At 40.9% G+C, this 19,423-nt stretch overlaps 1 protein-coding gene across 1 annotated transcript in view; it reads right to left on the reverse strand.

The window, feature by feature from the left end:
- LOC118418202 overlaps positions 1 to 2,103 on the reverse strand; it is a 13,907-nt gene extending 11,804 nt beyond the window's left edge. The window contains exon 1 of the mRNA XM_035824041.1: positions 1,783 to 2,103. The gene's annotated coding sequence lies outside the window, so the exon portion shown is untranslated. The remainder of the gene's footprint in view (positions 1 to 1,782) is intronic.
- Between the last annotated feature and the right edge of the window lie 17,320 nt (positions 2,104 to 19,423).

Raw genomic sequence — 19,423 nt, forward strand, 5'->3', positions numbered from 1 at the left:
TTTTGGGTGATTACCTGGGCGTATGGTTCATACCCCGGAGCTAAATTCTTGATTTGTAAACGGGGCTTTACGACTAGACAATGTGGAAAACAATTGCTTGATGTCCTAATTGTTATACCTCTACACTATTACGTTGAAATACAACTTTAGTGAAAAAATAGCTACTGCTTCATTCCTGCATTATCCTTAGCTATATCGAACTTCAGGATGAAATCAATCTTACAGTTCCAATAAACAGCACTAGAGGATTCAAACCAGTATACAAAAGCGAAAACTTACGTCACAGTACAATAGTCACTAGGGGGTACAGTATAAAACTTTGTTTACACCTATTCGCATACCATAGCAATGAGCAAGAAGCTTCTTTAGAAAGGTAACGATTTCCTCTAAAGTCACTTGTTGGAGCAATCCTTCCAAATTAATTTTAGATTTCAGGGTGTGAAAAACACAAAGAACTAAAACCACACCTGCCGCTAAGGTCCAGGTCTCAATGGTAGGAAACCTCCTCACCTTACTGCATTGTGTACCTAGCTGACAGAGGCACACACCACACGCCCCAGAGCGCATGACAGCCTACATTTACCAAAAGCCCAAACTCAACACGGAAAGCTCGCATTAGGTACCGTGCGTGCTCGGAATCCCCTTTCCATTCCGCTTGAAATCAGCCAGAACACTCACAACGTTAGAGCAGTGGTACAAACTATGCGAAAACGCAAGAATATTATGAAATTCACGCGAATCACTATGATATACACACGAACCTTATGAGATTTGTACGAACCTTATGCGAAATTGCCCAACCACTGCCTGGTTCACGTGACAGACGGAGCGGGATTTTCATGATGGCGGCTTCGATCGGCGGCGACGGAAAATACGATGTAAGACGCCGAAATGAAGCAAAAACAGTAGCTCACAGGCTATCAAATACGTCTTTGTGACGGTAAATGCCCATTCCATGCCGTGAAATATAAATATCACGGGTAGAAACGCTCGAAATCATGCCTCCTCCCGGCCGCCGTTTTTGCATGAGGTTCGTGCAAATCTCATTATGTTCGTGTATATAACATAGTGATTCGTGTGCATTTCACAATATTCGTGCGTTTTCGCATAGTGATTCGTGCGTATCACATAATATTCGCACGAATTTCATAGGGTTCGTGCAAATGCTTAGGCGCCCCTGATTATGTAGGTCTGAGGTCTTGCTGCACCACATGCTGTTTGTTGTTTCCATCCATGTAATGTGGTCAAATCATGACGCTGTAAACCCTCCGAGGGTAACGCGTTCTTTGGTGACCTGCAGTTAGACTGTCTTGCATTTTGTTTGTTTTATTGGGATCTGCATTAGTGGTATCCCCAATATGGTATCACTATTCTTCCTTGAGTCAGAAACAATTCATATATAACAAAAACAAAGCATAAGCAACCAAACTTATACAATTGGTAAACTGAAAAGTAACAAAATCAATCGAGGTAAATTAGAGTGAAGGTGGGAGATCAGAGGTCAAATTAAAATGTTAGTAACCATTATCTAACTTTTGTATGCAGAGGATGAATAAAAATAATGATTAACAAAACATAATTCATTTAAGCAAACTGAATATGCATTATGTAGATGAGTACAAAATAAAGAAGTAGCAATACGGATTGATATAATGTAATAAACTACGTAACTGACGATGTGATAACAGTAGCAACAAAATAAACCGTGACTAATGTATTTACAAAAGAGCAGCTACTATTGAATAAAAGAAATGTAATAGAAAAGAATGGCCTTATCTTTACCTTCTTGACTTGCGGTCCTTGTGACCTGCGGCTCGACTGTCTTGCAGTACTAACTGACTTTGTTGTACGAATTCCACGCTGATGACCCTTAGAATTAGGTCAGGGCTTTTTTTCCTTTAACAGCACCCCCACCTGCAAGATATGGTCGGCATATCAAAAGAACTCTCCCCAACACCGTCGCCAAACAAAGTCCTCACCCCACCCAGGTGTAAACATTGGTACAGAAATGTATAAATTGCTATGGAAGTGGTCACATGTATCGATGTAGGTTACACATCTAGGTAATAAGATACGCGAAAAAGTAGTTACTTAAGCAACTGGATATGGTTTTTGAACCATATCTAGTTGCTTCAGTAACTACTTTTTGGTCACAATTGGTCACATGGTTCAGGATGGGTTAATACCTAAAGGGGTTCCATTACAAGCGAAGCACTCCAACTAACGAGGTCGGCGTTTAAAAAGTATGTAGGGCGTGCGAGGAAAGAATATTTGAACTGGATAATGAGACTACGCTCAGGAACAGCGCAAACACTTCTGGTTGGTAATGTTACACCTGGCACTTAATCTGCTGGGCAATGTTGTCGAAACGATTTAGATCCCATACATAAATACAGCCAAATAGAGACCGTTCCCTTGTTCATTTATCTATAATAGTGCTTGTTACCTGAAGTAAAAAAAATCAGGATACGTTAAAAAGAAAAATAAAGTTTGGAGGTGTGGAAGGATTCATTTTCATAGTAACATAGATGTTTATGTTGGGATGGATTATTTTTTCTAGGTCACCCATGATAGGTGATCCTTGTGCAGGGCCGGAGAAGATCCTGACTTTTAATGCTTCCGTAAGCATGATTGATAATAATCATCAGCAAAAATGACATATTCTTCGGTAAACTCGGCTTAAGTACTGTCCTCTCCATGCATAAAACATCATAATCATCATCGGCAATCGGTAGGTCTGTAAAATGTTAAAAATACACACATACAAACAAACATAAAGACAGTGAGAAGTAAGCGTACCAGATAAGCTTCAGTCATCTCTAAACAAAATAATAGTCTGAATAAGTAATTATTACTGATATATCAATAACAGTGATAATGCTAGAAAGCTGAGATCGCTATGCCCTGCAGAAATACGGACGCCGAGGTCAGAAAGCTAAAGCGACGTCTAGGTCAATGCGCTTGGTGTTCGTCCTACGCAATATATTGTTAAAAAAACACCCGTGTATGGAAGTCCCCATCTGGGTTATTTTCTAGCAGATAACTTTCGTTTAAGTGCAATATTCTTGTAAAAGCAACAGTGCAATACACGCCAAGATTGTTATATAACCTTGTGCAATACTACATGTATCAAAAAGTCCGATAAACACATTAAGTTTTACCTTGCGCCCTCCAGAATTTTTACTATTCTGATTAAGGGGTCGGTCTAGGTTTCTTCTTCTTTTAAAGTCATCTTGTATGTTGATTTTAAATGTGTTGCGTTTACATGTGAAGAAAGATTATGTCAACCCCCATCAGCATTCTAGAAGTTGATCGGAAAACTATTTTGGTACCATTTTGCCAAGGCAAGACATTCTTTTGGATTGATATTTGCCCTACGGAAGAAGACTAGTCACAACAATAAAGATTATTACATTGATTATAAAATCAAGTACCGCGAAAAGAAACAACCAGCATCATTGCGCAACTGAGTGCAGACGACATGCCAAACTACATACGAATGCGGCAAATGGAACATAGAGATACAGATGCAAATGTACAGATCAAAATACTCTGTTGAGTGAGGTTAGCCTCCGGTCACAGAGTAACAACAAGACTCGAGTATGCTGACATTAGTCTTGGCTGACCCTACCGTACCTGATCAAATGGTTCTGGAATCTGTCCAGAATCAACCAGGATAATCGTTGTCCACTTCGGGCTATATCCTTCGTGCGAAAGTCGCTTCTCCGAGAACTATCTTTACCGTCACTGCAGTACGGAAGCGAGTTCCACACTTCTGTAACCATGTACAAACTGATGAATGGACGCTGTCATACACATCTGTAAAGTCTACTCCTCAAGCACGGGCGCCGGTCATCGAATCCCGCTACACCCTAATTCACAGTGAACATTTGACTAACCCCTGCATGCAAGACTACCCCTGCTATGCATTGCTTGTATAACATAGTACGCAAAGCTCCAGTACGTGAAAACAAACTCCATTACCTGTAAGTGCACATTGTTTATTGTATATTGTGCAGTTACCAAGGCTAGCACTTAATAATTGCCTCCAACTAATTATGTAGCCCCGTTTGTATTTCTTTTTATACAACAGAAAAAATCACAGCATATCACGTCTCAATGAAAGTAGAATTCATCAAAAAAGTGAAAGTTTAGTTCACTGAAGAGTTAATCGTCCACTTATCACAAAAGAGAAGTACCCTATGAACAGTATACATAAATCCATTTTACATGGGAAGTGCCCACTTCTCTTTTCAGTATGACAAACAATGGATCATGGTTTAACGTCCAGTCCTAAGCACTGCGTGCAAATCGGGTAAAGCGACACAGCCGGGATTCGGACCCCTGGAGCTATTTGTTAAAGAGGTAGAGATGGAAACGCACTGGAAACATCATAAAAATTTCGAGAGCCATTACTTACCTTAAAGAACGAAGTTGTTTTTTTTCTCGTCAGACTTGAGTCCATTGTTTGTGTGACCACCCACCCCCTGGACCCTAGGGTGGCAAGTGCATATCGTCATCACCGGAAGTACTGTTTTACGTAATCCGGAAATACGTCAAGGTGAAAGAATTCAATTCAATACACCTTTCTCACGCGGCGGCCATCATAGATTGAGGACGAGGTCAATGAAGCAAACAGACAGAACTTATTTCTAAAATCAGCTCCATTTAGTTTTCCCCAGACCACACCAATTTTCAAAATATAAGATCAAATGATACATATTATAACTAGAAAGGTAATATTTGCAAGCAAATACAGAATGTTACCTTCACATGGTTTAGTCTAGCATTTCTACCTGGAAAGGTAAACTGATTAAGTTGCAGATGTTGACACAGGATAATTCAAGACATGCAAGAAGGTACAAATAAATTTTGATATTTTTTTATCTGTAACGTTATAACACGTTACATCTTGAATAATGAACACAACGTCCAATATTGTTCCAAACAGGGTTTCACATCATCATCTCATCACAGCCCCATAGCTACAAGCCACAGGGATAGTCTGTCTGTCCGAAAAGGTTCTCCATTTCTGATGGTCGTCAACAGGGTTTACTCGACGACGTTTAGGTGTCGTCTGCGGGAGCGTCAGGGCCTATGAATTTTTTTCGGCGTGGGGAGGTCCAAATTTCGGAGAGAGAGCCATGGAAAAAAACCTTGTTTCCTTCAACAATATGTTTTCAAATGTTAGAAAAAATAAAGCTTTGAATCACTTGGGAAATTCATAATCTCTGACTTGGTGCAGGACGCGCGCCGCGAAGTTCAGTTGATAACATAAGAATAAGTTCAATTTTGCGCTTGCCGTCATTGTTGACGAACAAACTCGGCGCGTAAGTATAGACAAATTTTGCAAACATCAGCGGATGTTTGCGGACGGTGCGAACGCCCGCCGGCGGCGAGAGAGAAGCGAGAAGCGACTGGTCGAACCTGGTCGACGCCCCTCCCCCTTCTGACGTTCTGTTCTGGTCAGTCGCATCGTGCTAGCGCCGATGTTTTTGTTGTCATTTTCCCGGCCCCGATTAACTGTCAGTTGTTGCTACCATAGAAGTAAAAAAAAAAAAAATCGAACGATATGTGAAATTAAATAAGGTACTTTCAAAATAGCAATTAAGGTACTTTCAATATAGTCTCCGGTAAGCCGATCGGACCTCACATGCTTGCGCTCTATACGGGGGCAGGGCCCTACATGAAACGTGACAAATAGGTTTGCTTTTGATTCTTTAATTGACTGCTTATGAAATATGGACCGAATCTACCGATGTCATCATGTTGCACCAAATGTGGGCTGACCGTCTATGAAAATTAAGATGCCAAAGATATTTCCCAAAAGGTAGGCAGAGATTTGTGGATGTTGGCGGTGTTTTTTTCGTAATGATTTTCTTAGTCGGACCATCGCAAACAGTGCATTCAGCCCCTTTCCCCGTGAAAACATCAGCTAGATTGTGCTAGATACAGCCTCACATGAGACAAGAAGTACATACAGTCACAATTTTATTGTCAAATATTATAGAATTAAATTCTCGTTTCTGTCTACTTGAATTAGACTAACTTCTGAAGAGAGCAAAAATAAAACAAGCGTACCAAGTTACGGCACACTGCGTAGCACAAAATCGGAAGGTAAATTCACGAAAACGTCTCACAGAGTTTGCCGCTTGTACTGCGCAGCGCGAAGGGTTCTCCTCAGCATGCTCAGTCACACTTTTACGTTTTCTATGAACCATATACCCAGTGTGAAATCGAAGGTTACACATATCCTGTTAATGTCACAGTAAGAGCGCAGCGCGATCGCCGTCTAGTGGAAAGGGGGCCTTACCAACTACTGTAAATCGCACAAATTCACAGAAACAGCTGGTTAGCGTAATCGCTAAAATTGCCACAAATATTCGTTCACGTCCCGCAGTTGCCGGACACTCTCAGAGCAGAAATTGATATGGCTACCCCTGCACACTGCAAGTGATCTTCACAGTACGCAGCACATGCTTCCTGTCACAGTCAATCTGTGTAAATTCATTCATATTTTGAACGGCTCAATCATTTTTGTCAGAGTCCGCAATTCATATTTCATAAATTTCATTTATTTTTAGCAAACAATTACGATTTACGCTTGATGTACGTAGTTTGTTTATGCCCTCATTATCAATACGTGCCGCCCGGCACACTTCAAAACCCGTCCGCCTGTCAATCATGCAAACTGCAAGGGGTTAGGTTTCTGCTACACTAAACTTTCGCGTTGGCTTATGCTGATTTGTGCCTGGGGATTTGTGCTGTGCCGGCCACTCCCACCGTGTATAAAGCTGTAAGTAGATTAATTGTAATTCACCCAGACTTCGTTTCCGTGCTCCACTTGCTTGCTGGGGACCAACGCAGCGCTGTGGTAACTTACATGATGAACAACAAGGTGAACGGAATGACCGTGACCAAGGATATAACGTCCTTGTCGTGACCTAAGATGGGGAGGGCGTTCCACGCTGCAGTTAATCGTGTTTGTTCAGGTCAGTTTAATAGCGAAATAAACTCATCAAGTCCATCGTCTGTGTTTCACATACCTTTATGTCTCAGGCGTAAAACTTTGAGTTTGCATGACGATCGTTATGCATGTTTTTTTTATGTAACAGCCGGCAACACGCAGTGACCTTGCGTCTAACGTAGTCATGTGTTGTTGTTTTTTTGTTGACTCAAAAATCGGTTAACTACAACCGTGACACCGATCAGTGTTTCACTTAGGCCCAGTTTAGACACATAACCCTTTTACCGACCTGTGTCGGTTAAGCGTCATATGACGGTTAACCGACACAGATCGGTCAAAGGGACCTGTGTCTAAATCGGACCTAAGACGACAGCTCTATGTTATGAACTTGAAAAACGAACAGGTCTCGCTACATTTTTATGATTAACGTCATATGCCAGTTACTTATCATGTCAGGAGACATCCAAAGAAATCCCCACGTTACCACATACACGTAACGTTACCACAGTTGTCGGCCTGTCTGAGAAAGTTGCACTAGTGCTCTGAATGCGTTTGTTCACCAAATTATCGCGTGTGTACGCACAAGTGCTGGCGTACTACACATCGAGTGTGTTCTCGATTCTACGTAATTCAAACACAGCATAGAATCTGAACAATGTTTGGATAGCTCAGAGTTAATCTGGCTTGTGCAGGTTACAAAACCTTTAGCTTAAACAAAATCAAGAAAAGTATCGAAACAAATACTTAGATTTGACTCGGTATATAGACCTTAACCGAGACACATTATACTTTGCATGGGGGCATTAAATTTCATTCTGCCTGCCCTCAATTTCATTCTACCTTCCTTCCTTGAAGTTGATACTAGTATGCAAAAGGTGCCGATATTCGGCAAAATAAAGTCAAAGCTCTGTGAATTTCTTGATCTTTTATTACTTCTTGGTAAAATGAATTCCACAAATCATTCAGAGGACGGCTTCTGCCTCAATTCAGGCCGTCCAAAGCAAGACGCATCATTTGACGGGCGGACACTTCCGTGTTGCGAAACGGCGGTCGTTGACCTCGTTCGAATACCATGTTCCATAACTCCCGGGCGGGTTCCATAGCTACCGGTCGTTGACCTCGGGTCCTTGGAACGTAATTCTAACCTTCTATGGGGGCTCGAAAGTTCGATTTTGTGTTAAAATCGCTAGTTTTTTCACCCTTTTTTGCCCCATAAAATCATTGTTTGGTATCTTTGGGGGACCAAATGACCAAGGTGCAGTGTCTTATGTGCAGACCTACCAGCTTGCTGAATTTCGAGATATTCCAAGGTCTAGTTTCGGAGATATTCATGTTTTTTATTTGTGCGGAAAAGAAGAAGAAACAAAGCAAAAACAGTATGTACCTTCTGTGAAGGTAACATAATAAAACAAGCGTACCAAGTTACGGCACACTGCGTAGCACAAAATCGGAAGGTAAATTCACGAAAACGTCTCACAGAGTTTGCCGCTTGTACTGCGCAGCGCGAAGGGTTCTCCTCAGCATGCTCAGTCACACTTTTACGTTTTCTATGAACCATATACCCAGTGTGAAATCGAAGGTTACACATATCCTGTTAATGTCACAGTAAGAGCGCAGCGCGATCGCCGTCTAGTGGAAAGGGGGCCTTACCAACTACTGTAAATCGCACAAATTCACAGAAACAGCTGGTTAGCGTAATCGCTAAAATTGCCACAAATATTCGTTCACGTCCCGCAGTTGCCGGACACTCTCAGAGCAGAAATTGATATGGCTACCCCTGCACACTGCAAGTGATCTTCACAGTACGCAGCACATGCTTCCTGTCACAGTCAATCTGTGTAAATTCATTCATATTTTGAACGGCTCAATCATTTTTGTCAGAGTCCGCAATTCATATTTCATAAATTTCATTTATTTTTAGCAAACAATTACGATTTACGCTTGATGTACGTAGTTTGTTTATGCCCTCATTATCAATACGTGCCGCCCGGCACACTTCAAAACCCGTCCGCCTGTCAATCATGCAAACTGCAAGGGGTTAGGTTTCTGCTACACTAAACTTTCGCGTTGGCTTATGCTGATTTGTGCCTGGGGATTTGTGCTGTGCCGGCCACTCCCACCGTGTATAAAGCTGTAAGTAGATTAATTGTAATTCACCCAGACTTCGTTTCCGTGCTCCACTTGCTTGCTGGGGACCAACGCAGCGCTGTGGTAACTTACATGATGAACAACAAGGTGAACGGAATGACCGTGACCAAGGATATAACGTCCTTGTCGTGACCTAAGATGGGGAGGGCGTTCCACGCTGCAGTTAATCGTGTTTGTTCAGGTCAGTTTAATAGCGAAATAAACTCATCAAGTCCACCGTCTGTGTTTCACATACCTTTATGTCTCAGGCGTAAAACTTTGAGTTTGCATGACGATCGTTATGCATGTTTTTTTTATGTAACAGCCGGCAACACGCAGTGACCTTGCGTCTAACGTAGTCATGTGTTGTTGTTTTTTTGTTGACTCAAAAATCGGTTAACTACAACCGTGACACCGATCAGTGTTTCACTTAGGCCCAGTTTAGACACATAACCCTTTTACCGACCTGTGTCGGTTAAGCGTCATATGACGGTTAACCGACACAGATCGGTCAAAGGGACCTGTGTCTAAATCGGACCTAAGACGACAGCTCTATGTTATGAACTTGAAAAACGAACAGGTCTCGCTACATTTTTATGATTAACGTCATATGCCAGTTACTTATCATGTCAGGAGACATCCAAAGAAATCCCCACGTTACCACATACACGTAACGTTACCACAGTTGTCGGCCTGTCTGAGAAAGTTGCACTAGTGCTCTGAATGCGTTTGTTCACCAAATTATCGCGTGTGTACGCACAAGTGCTGGCGTACTACACATCGAGTGTGTTCTCGATTCTACGTAATTCAAACACAGCATAGAATCTGAACAATGTTTGGATAGCTCAGAGTTAATCTGGCTTGTGCAGGTTACAAAACCTTTAGCTTAAACAAAATCAAGAAAAGTATCGAAACAAATACTTAGATTTGACTCGGTATATAGACCTTAACCGAGACACATTATACTTTGCATGGGGGCATTAAATTTCATTCTGCCTGCCCTCAATTTCATTCTACCTTCCTTCCTTGAAGTTGATACTAGTATGCAAAAGGTGCCGATATTCGGCAAAATAAAGTCAAAGCTCTGTGAATTTCTTGATCTTTTATTACTTCTTGGTAAAATGAATTCCACAAATCATTCAGAGGACGGCTTCTGCCTCAATTCAGGCCGTCCAAAGCAAGACGCATCATTTGACGGGCGGACACTTCCGTGTTGCGAAACGGCGGTCGTTGACCTCGTTCGAATACCATGTTCCATAACTCCCGGGCGGGTTCCATAGCTACCGGTCGTTGACCTCGGGTCCTTGGAACGTAATTCTAACCTTCTATGGGGGCTCGAAAGTTCGATTTTGTGTTAAAATCGCTAGTTTTTTCACCCTTTTTTGCCCCATAAAATCATTGTTTGGTATCTTTGGGGGACCAAATGACCAAGGTGCAGTGTCTTATGTGCAGACCTACCAGCTTGCTGAATTTCGAGATATTCCAAGGTCTAGTTTCGGAGATATTCATGTTTTTTATTTGTGCGGAAAAGAAGAAGAAACAAAGCAAAAACAGTATGTACCTTCTGTGAAGGTAACATAACTAGTGTTATGCAGTGAAATATGTAGGAATTTAGACTCGCGTACTGATCCCATATTCCGTTAAGAGATGCAAAATAAAAACATAATAATGCAAATATTTGACGGACATGCAGCCATTCTCTTACTGGTCATTTTTTTTTTTAATTTTCATGCTATCATTGGTTGAACTACTAATTATAATGGACAGTCTTTTGTTTGCCTCATTGCACTCGTTTTAGATCTATCATGGCCGCCGCGTGAGAAAGGTGTATTGACAGTACACGTGTGAACAGGGAAACGAAGAATCCAACAGACCTGAACTTTTGAGTTTTAGAGGTTTTTCGATATTCTTATGAGATTTGAATTTTCGTTTTAAAAAGCAATTGGGAATATGCAAGGGTTGATTCTTTTCTTTCATAGTATTTAGCATATCTTTAGAAAATGTAATTGAAAAGCATGATTATCTTGAACCACACGCATGCAGCAAGAGAAAAAAGTTACCTTTTGTTTCCAGTACGAGTTCTTTAAGTCAGCAAAGAAATTCATTTGCACAGTAACGTTGAATACCTTGTACCCACCACATGACCCAAATTATTTGAATAATTATTGGACCCTCCAGACATACCACGTGTCATGGAAAGCTGATACTACTGTTAGAGGCTCAACAGCAATAGCAGCGGCTTGTCTGTGTGGAGTCGTTTCGGTGGTTTTGTGTTGAATAGAGCACCATAACGATTGAAACAGACGAAGCCATTCATGCAATACTGTGCATACAAGAGACCTTACTCAATAAGCCGCTGATGACCGAGAATACCTGCTACAGCGACGAGCACTATTAGGCGCCTCACACGTAAAGTTAGTATAGTAGACGCCAGTTAATTGCATGCACAACAGATTACTGCACACTTCTGTTGATTGCATGGGATCCCCAAATCCCAGACCCGTGCGGTGTAACTGGATAACTTCACATTATTGCACCAGCCGCCCAATTGCACGAAATATACTGGCCAATAGGGTGTGGAATTAAACGGCTCCTACTGTATTTAGAAAATGACAATGTTGCTGTGTTACGTTGTCTTTAATACTTACCTGATGTAAAAGTATTTATGTCACACCTGGGTTCGGAAGGGTACTTTTGGTCTAGTATGTATTTTAGAGTATCTCACGGGGTTCGCGCAGGTAAGGCTGAACGAGCAGCTCTATTCACTATCAATACCAACACTTGGTTCACGACGTCACCTTCAAGAAATTGTTAGAGCTCCATGGAGGAGCTCCTCTTGTAAAGGACATACTGCGCAGGCAGGGATGAACGAGCAGCTTTTCACACTTTGAATAAAACTCATGGTTGTTCAATAATGCTCTGGAAGTCTTCGAAGGAGACTATCAATACAATTTTTTATTGAAACCTCTGAGATTAGATAGTTTGTGAAAATTATGACTCTAGCAGTGGACTACATGACTCGCTCTCCAAGAAGAGGTTGGTAGAGAACATCATGATCTTTTTCTCATGTGCCGGTAGGACCATATACTAGCGGGGAAAAGGGTCATATGAGAGGAAGCTCACGTTTTTCTCCACGAACCTCTGCTTGGAAAGTTAACGTCCCATTCGGTCAGCTATTGCTTCCGGCTGTGGCAAAGCGGCGCTTTGGGAGTCCCGGGCGATTAGTATAGAGGTACGAACTTTAATAATTTTTTACAGGAATCGATGAACACTTTTCCGATCGCTTACTTTTTCTCGGTTCGATTTAGCGTCAATTCTCAGCATCACCATTATTTGTATTCAACTTTTTAACAAACTTTGTAATAAAAAAAATGGTATATTGCCCACAAAGATCCAGAAACACACACCTTGCCCCTGAGAAAGTGATGACGCAACCGTTTTCCCACCGACACATGAGGAAAGGATCCTCGACTACCGCCTGTCAGGTTGTGAACGAGTGGTGGAAAACGCCTAAGGCATCATGTCAAACCGGTGAAGGCGCATGCTGATCACAATGAGATGAGAGGTGGGGGTGGGGTGGTGGACGTGGCAAACACAGAATTATTTGCACATTACAAAAAAAAAAAAAAACATAAAGCAAACTAAAGGAAGCAAGAAAACGTGAAGGGGGGCGTGGATCGTCTCTAAATCACATGAACTAGATTTCTAGCGAGGTCAACGCCCATGAAGTCAGTTCTTTCAGATGCAGAGTAACTAATTAACACTTAACTGGTCGCACGCGAGAAATATTTCACACCTCTTGTCCATCGATTACTGGCTGTTAGATAACGGCAATATATTGCAAAGGACATATTTTTGTGAGATGGTCCCTTCAAATGCTGGTTATATAGCATAGAAGGACGGACTGAAGACGACTTGAGTATATAGCGCACGACTTGAGTACAAGACAACTTACTACATCATCAGAGGCGGGCGTTTTTTTACCTTGTTTCAAGGTCCAAGTTGTGAGTTTTAGAACTACGTACTTTTTAAAAAAATGTTTTACAGAAATAACAACGATGCATAATATGACACGTGTCATGCAGAACTTTACAAGCACTAGCCATCGTTGAATCTATGCAGTACATGTATATGCAAAGGACATTGTCAAAATTCCTTTTGATAGTTAGCTAGTGAAGTAGAGCATGAATAAATTATCGTGTTTACAAAGTAAGGTGACGGGCGTATTCAAATGCTGGAAGTGGTTTTTTATCACATAAAAGCAACATTTCAAACATGTACAGGTCTTTGTCAAACCAAATGAAGCATAATGTCCGTTTACTAGTATATGGTGTGGTTTACGCTGGCTGTATCACATGTAACAAAATTATTTTCGTGAATAGAACCTCTTTGACATAACGAAGCATATGCTGCGAGACATATCGCTGTGTAGTGTAACTTCGTGTAGTGTGCAACACACGTCACTGTTCTCAACTGAGTAGCCATATGGCTTGTACATGCTCTTCCTCCGTACAAATCATGATATAATTTACAACTCATTAAGTAATAAAGGTTGACTAGCTATGAAAATCATACATTAAGCAATAATATAACCCAGTGCAAGATACCGATTAACAAAATGATAACTAATTGATGACTCATCAAATATCGGTAAAGAAAAAGGAGCATTACATCACAAGGTATGTAACAACTAAAAAAAGCAAGCAGAATGTAGAAATAGAAATTAATAAATAAGAGATTAATTAAATGATTAAACAATAGCCCTTGCCACATAATGTAAGACGGCGTTGGCTTTCATTTGATTGCAGGTGTATGTATACTACTAGAAGGTAAACACATTCAATGTGGTAAAATGAAACCAGTTTGTATAATCATGCAGCATGGACATTTTCTCACTGGTTTATTAATACAGATGTATGAATATCTTGAAATGAAAAGTCATATGACTGCAATAATGTACAAAATCAAACTTAAGTAGTTTTAGTATCTTTCTTTTATTAACAAATAGAAGATGACCTGTTGTCAAGATACAAAAATCGTTAAAACTCCTGATGACTGTGTCGCTGAGGAGAACTCTGGGTTTCTGCGAGCTTGAGATAACGCGATACAATAGCATAGTTCTCATCACAGAATTGTCTCCACAAGTGCTTGGGTAGGGTCTTCGGGGACAGGGACTGAACCCATGCATCTCACTCACCCAACCGGGTGAGATTTTCGCCAACCCTAGATTGAAATTGCGATGCCCGTGGCTGACTGGTCATTAGGAAATCCAGTATAGCTCACTTAACAGTGGATGTTTTAACTTTCCCTTCCTTTCCTTTCCTTTGGTTGTTGGTAGGGGAAGTGATGATGGGGGTAGAGTCAGACGTAGAGCCGGTGTTGGAGCCTTTGCTACTGAGGCTGACCTGTCCGTGGGGGTGGATGCGGAGGCAGTAGTAGATGAGTCGAAAGGTGCTGCATCTTCATCATGAGATCCCGTTGAGTCAGCATGAGACGTTTACTGTTGACGATGCACCTGTTGCAAAAATGCATCCCTTTGTGTTGATGCACATCTCATCGGAGTTTGATGAAAACACATAACTATGAGGCACCATAAGTATTGCTGTTGTGTGGCATGTGTCAGTGTCCCTGAAATCTGCTCTGCTTTATCATTGAACTCAGAGTGGGCTCCGAAGAAAAATCATCTCCTCCTCCTGTGACAAAAGTCAGGAATTTTGCTTTTGCCTCCAGCTCATAGTTGTCTCCGTGGCTGCAAGCTTCATCTCCAGAAGTTTTTAAAAATATTTTCCTAGGTCCCCAGACGACCTCTTCTTTTTCCACTTGCCTTCTTTCGGAGAGCCATGAACATGTACAAACAGTTCATCTTTAGTACTACCTTGTCTACCTCCCACACCACAGCACCTGTGTGTGGTAAAAACAAGTTGTCACACAAGTTGCTTTTGTCCTAGTAATTGGAATTATATTTCCGTGCCTCATACACCATACAGAGCATAAGGCAGTGAATGTCTCCCATTCCTTAGCCGTTTTGGCCGCGCAACTGTACACGCGGTGGTCGGTTGCTAGGGGCAACTTTCCATTCTGAGGGAGGGTATCGGGTTACCGAACTCCCGCGCGGTCCCTCGGAGGGCTGACTAGAACATCTTCAAAAAGATCGTGATAGAAAAGCAACCCGCACATGTCTGGCTAGAATCGAAATAAAATTAGCAATGTATATACCTCAAATCTTGCTTGTGCTGCACAATCTTGTCCGAATGTTTTCTGAAATGGTAGATTTAGATAGGGTGTTCGGTGGCCAAAATTGCGAATGCGTATACCCTATTTGAACTGGTCCTAAATTTGACCGTTATGAGTGCTAACGTTGGTTCACCTTTATCCGTTAGGTAACATATGTTCGTTGTATATAAAGATACTGCAGGGTACAGTATCTGGGGATCGTTAAGTCTATGGAAGGTAGTTTCACATTGCAATATTTTGAAAATGCTGACAATTGAAACCCACGTAGAACCGATAAACCCATTTTTTTTTAAACCAACGAATTTAGGTTATCCCACGGATTAAGGTGAGTTAGCGTTATATCCTGGAATATGAGAAACAGCAACGAGTGTAGTAAATTCAAGTGAACTTCGTAGAGACCGTGATGGTATTTTCAAAACCTTTACCTTAAAGTTTGTCGTTTTCCGGAAGAAGGAGTGAAATCTGCTGCGTTTGCTCGTCAAATGAATATTTTCGTTGATTATTTTATAGAAAGGTGTTCTGTAAAACCCTAAGCAAGCCTCGGAGCTTTATGCACGCTCTACCGAATATCCCCTTCAGACAGAATGTATGATTTCGCCGCTATAAAATAGCGCAAAGTAAACAGACGAGTTTCTAGCGCTTTAATGGATATTTAATCATTATAAGGCCATCATGTGTTACATGTCATACGAAAATTGTACTTCTTAGGTGTATCTTGTGTGTATCTTTGCCCCTAATTAGGAGATTTGGGTTTTCAAAATGTCTACGCGGATTGATACAAATAGCACGCTTCGGTTCTCCCAGGACTGTAACGCCAGTGAGGGAAGGTCATTTTGAAAAGTGGATGGGTGATATTTGTGTCTGGATAAGTTTTGTTTGGCCCTTGCCTCGACAACATTTGTAATTGTCGCGTTGTAAAGCTGCTGTGATGCTCAGTGCATTTCAGATACAGTAACTGCGTCAATTTTTGCAAATTAGTATGTGCAGCAGGCTATGCAGAAGTTGTTGCACTATTAATACTGTCTAACGTTTCTGGTAGATGTTGTTGTTGGTCTTATTTCATCATTAAAATAAATGTTTTATTATGCAGATATAAACTATTAGACTGCTGCCGATCTGTAGCTTGTTAGTTAACAGGTGTGTATGCTAAGCTTGCTGATCTCTCGCCACTTGGCCAAACTAAACATAAGTGATGAATGAGAAGGATATATTTTGCTCTCAATTCGTTACTTATAGGTCATTTTACTCTCCACCAAGTTTGAGCTCAGAAGTCTTCACTTTTAATTACTAATTTTGCACATCCTTTTGTTCATCATGGGTGCCAATAGTGGCATGCTTCCAACAATGTCTACTCGCCTTCTTTCTTCTTGTAATAAGCCATGTTTGGGTGCATTATTACCTGGATCTGGTCGAAGGATGCAGATTAAACTTATGAATGTTCCTGTAAGTATAAATATCTTCATAGTCCATACCCCATTAGGCCCCTTTTCTGTTAATGCTATCGAAAATAACTTCATTTGCTAATGTTGCCAGAGAGCCAAAGTTGATAAAGATATGGCTGGCAAGGCACTTGAAAGATCTCTGGAAGGGTGGTGAATTTTGTCACACAAGATGTGATCCTCTTTGCTGGTTTCAATGACATTTTTTTATATTTGAAATATAACGCCCATTTTTGCAGTTAGTCTAAATAAATCTATGCTGTTTTTCATCTATAGCACCCCTCGAATCCTGCACCCCACATGTCTCAGCTTCTTTGCATAATCTGCTCTTGCGCTATTTTCAAAGTGTGGCATAAATTACGTATTTTGTAGTAATAATAGTTGTAGTATTAAGAAATGTGACTTTCTTGCTAACCTTTTATTTTGTAAGTTTTTTTTAATGACAAGCCCGACAAGTTATGAGGGTTAGTTACCAGATGTGGGAAAAAAGCATGTAGAAGAAACCATTGCTTTGAATAAGATGGCTACCTAGTACCTAGTATGTTTGTCGCAGTTCGAATGCCATTTGCACAGAATTCTAACTGAACGTTTAAATGTATTGTGCTATGCCCAAAACGGTTTATATGGTGCTTTGGTATTTGGTAAACGAGTAGAAAAACTGCTGTGTATAATCCCCTAATACTTGTAGTACAAAGGCTATGAACACCGAGAGATGAAAATTTGAAATTGTACTGGACATTTGCAATCATGATGCACAATCTCATGCATTTCAGAGGCACTTCTGCACATTTTGTCAAACAAAGCCATATACCCATGTTAGAGCTTGGTTGTCAAACCAAAAGCTAGCTAGAAAAATTATGGCAGGTCATAATGGAATCAATTTATTAATGCCTGGTACAGAACAACGAGGAACCAATAATGCCGATTCTTCAACTACCTAGACATATTGAAATCGCGTCCACCTGGCATTAATGGAATAAAGGACTTACAATTGATTTCACTACTTTGATGAGGCTGAAGACGATGTCGTCTGTACATGTCCTGCTAGCGGCTCTGCTATTGGAGGATGTGTACGCTGATCAGGTTCACACAGTGCTGTGTTGTTTGAGTTTGAAACTGTGTCACCTGCCTGTTCAGCAGCATCAGCCGTCTTGTCAAGAACTGCCTCTAGAGCATTCGCACATCCCTCTTTCTGTTGGTCTGTAGAGTTATGTGTGTAGTTTCTGATTGATGATTCGTTCCTATGACCCGATAAGTTAATGGTAACTCGGGTTTTGAACCCAGCCACGTCCAGAACATGTATGGCTGTAACCCGAATGCTGTGGTTGGTGTACACTCAAGTTGCTCGGTTCGGCTGCCTTTGAAATGCAGCCAAGTTTGTTGTGTGCAGTAGCGACTGTAAAAACGTGTCATCATTGCCTTCTCCCTTAACACTTATAACTCTACATGGCAAAAGTCTGTTGGTACGATCGGACTTATGTATTCTTGTATCCTGTGTATCTCCTTCTTTGAAACTGCCGATAATAAAGTTTACCTTGGCATCAAAGTTGACTTGCTACTTGTTTGCAGCCTTGAGGCGTTTGCCCCCAGCTACCTTTCTGACTTTGCTGTGCGATGTATAAGTTTTAATTGGAATGGTCCCATCATTGTTCCACCACAGCGTGTATTGGCCAACAGTATTTTTTCCCTTCCCATGGTCACAATGCCATGGTCTTTATTTACACAAAATACATATTTACAAAACTAACAAAGTACAATACTTACTGCAATGTATCTAATAGACAAAGAAGATCTCCCCACTTTCTTCTCGCATTTCTGGGTGATATGTTTTGTTCTATTTCTAGAATACAAGTAAAGTCTTTTAGAAAAACAGAGAGCGGATCAATTTGTTTGTAACAGTCCTTATCTTTATAATGACACCAGGTTTTGAATATTGAGTACTGTGCTATGGCTATTGTATGGTTAGCTGCACGTTCTTGTTGCAGGTTCTGTGGAAGGCCATAGACCAATGTTTCAAAATTAATATCTTGAATGTTAACTATAATGCATAATAATTGTTTTTAGAAGTTGTCAAGTCTGTTACAGTAGAAGAACATGTGTTTTTCATCTTCTAGTTCAAAGCAGATTTGGCAAAGTGGCGACTGTATAATTTTCCACTTGAATAAATTTTTGTTATTTGGGAGAATTCTGTCCAGGAACTTAAAAATGAATTCGGATAATTTTCTCTCTGCAGTTATACCGATGATTCTGTCCTTCCAAGGAACCTTACAGGGTCCTTCAATGGGTTAAAATGGATTCGAACGAAGGCTGCATCTGCTTCTGCAACTAGCCTTTCGTACTTAATGGAACCCTTCCTGTAGAGGTCTTTATCCATGGCTAGTTGATTCTGGAGGGCGGACAGCTTCTCTGATGACCGGGTCCGGTTGTCTCAACTCGCGGACTGTGTTTCATATATTGAGCCACCTGCACACTCACCTTCACGGGTCTGCATGCAATATTAGTTCAATAGCTTATTCAGAAAATCAGTACAAAACAAGCTGAATAACACTGATTTGTACAAATGTTGTATAGAAATTACAGAAAAAATTAACAATTACAATACCTGACAAAGAAATACCAAACAAAGTTATCCGAAAATGCCATTCAATGAACACCA

Source organism: Branchiostoma floridae, chromosome 6 (genome assembly GCF_000003815.2).
Source record: "Branchiostoma floridae strain S238N-H82 chromosome 6, Bfl_VNyyK, whole genome shotgun sequence".
Lineage (NCBI taxonomy): Eukaryota > Metazoa > Chordata > Leptocardii > Amphioxiformes > Branchiostomatidae > Branchiostoma > Branchiostoma floridae.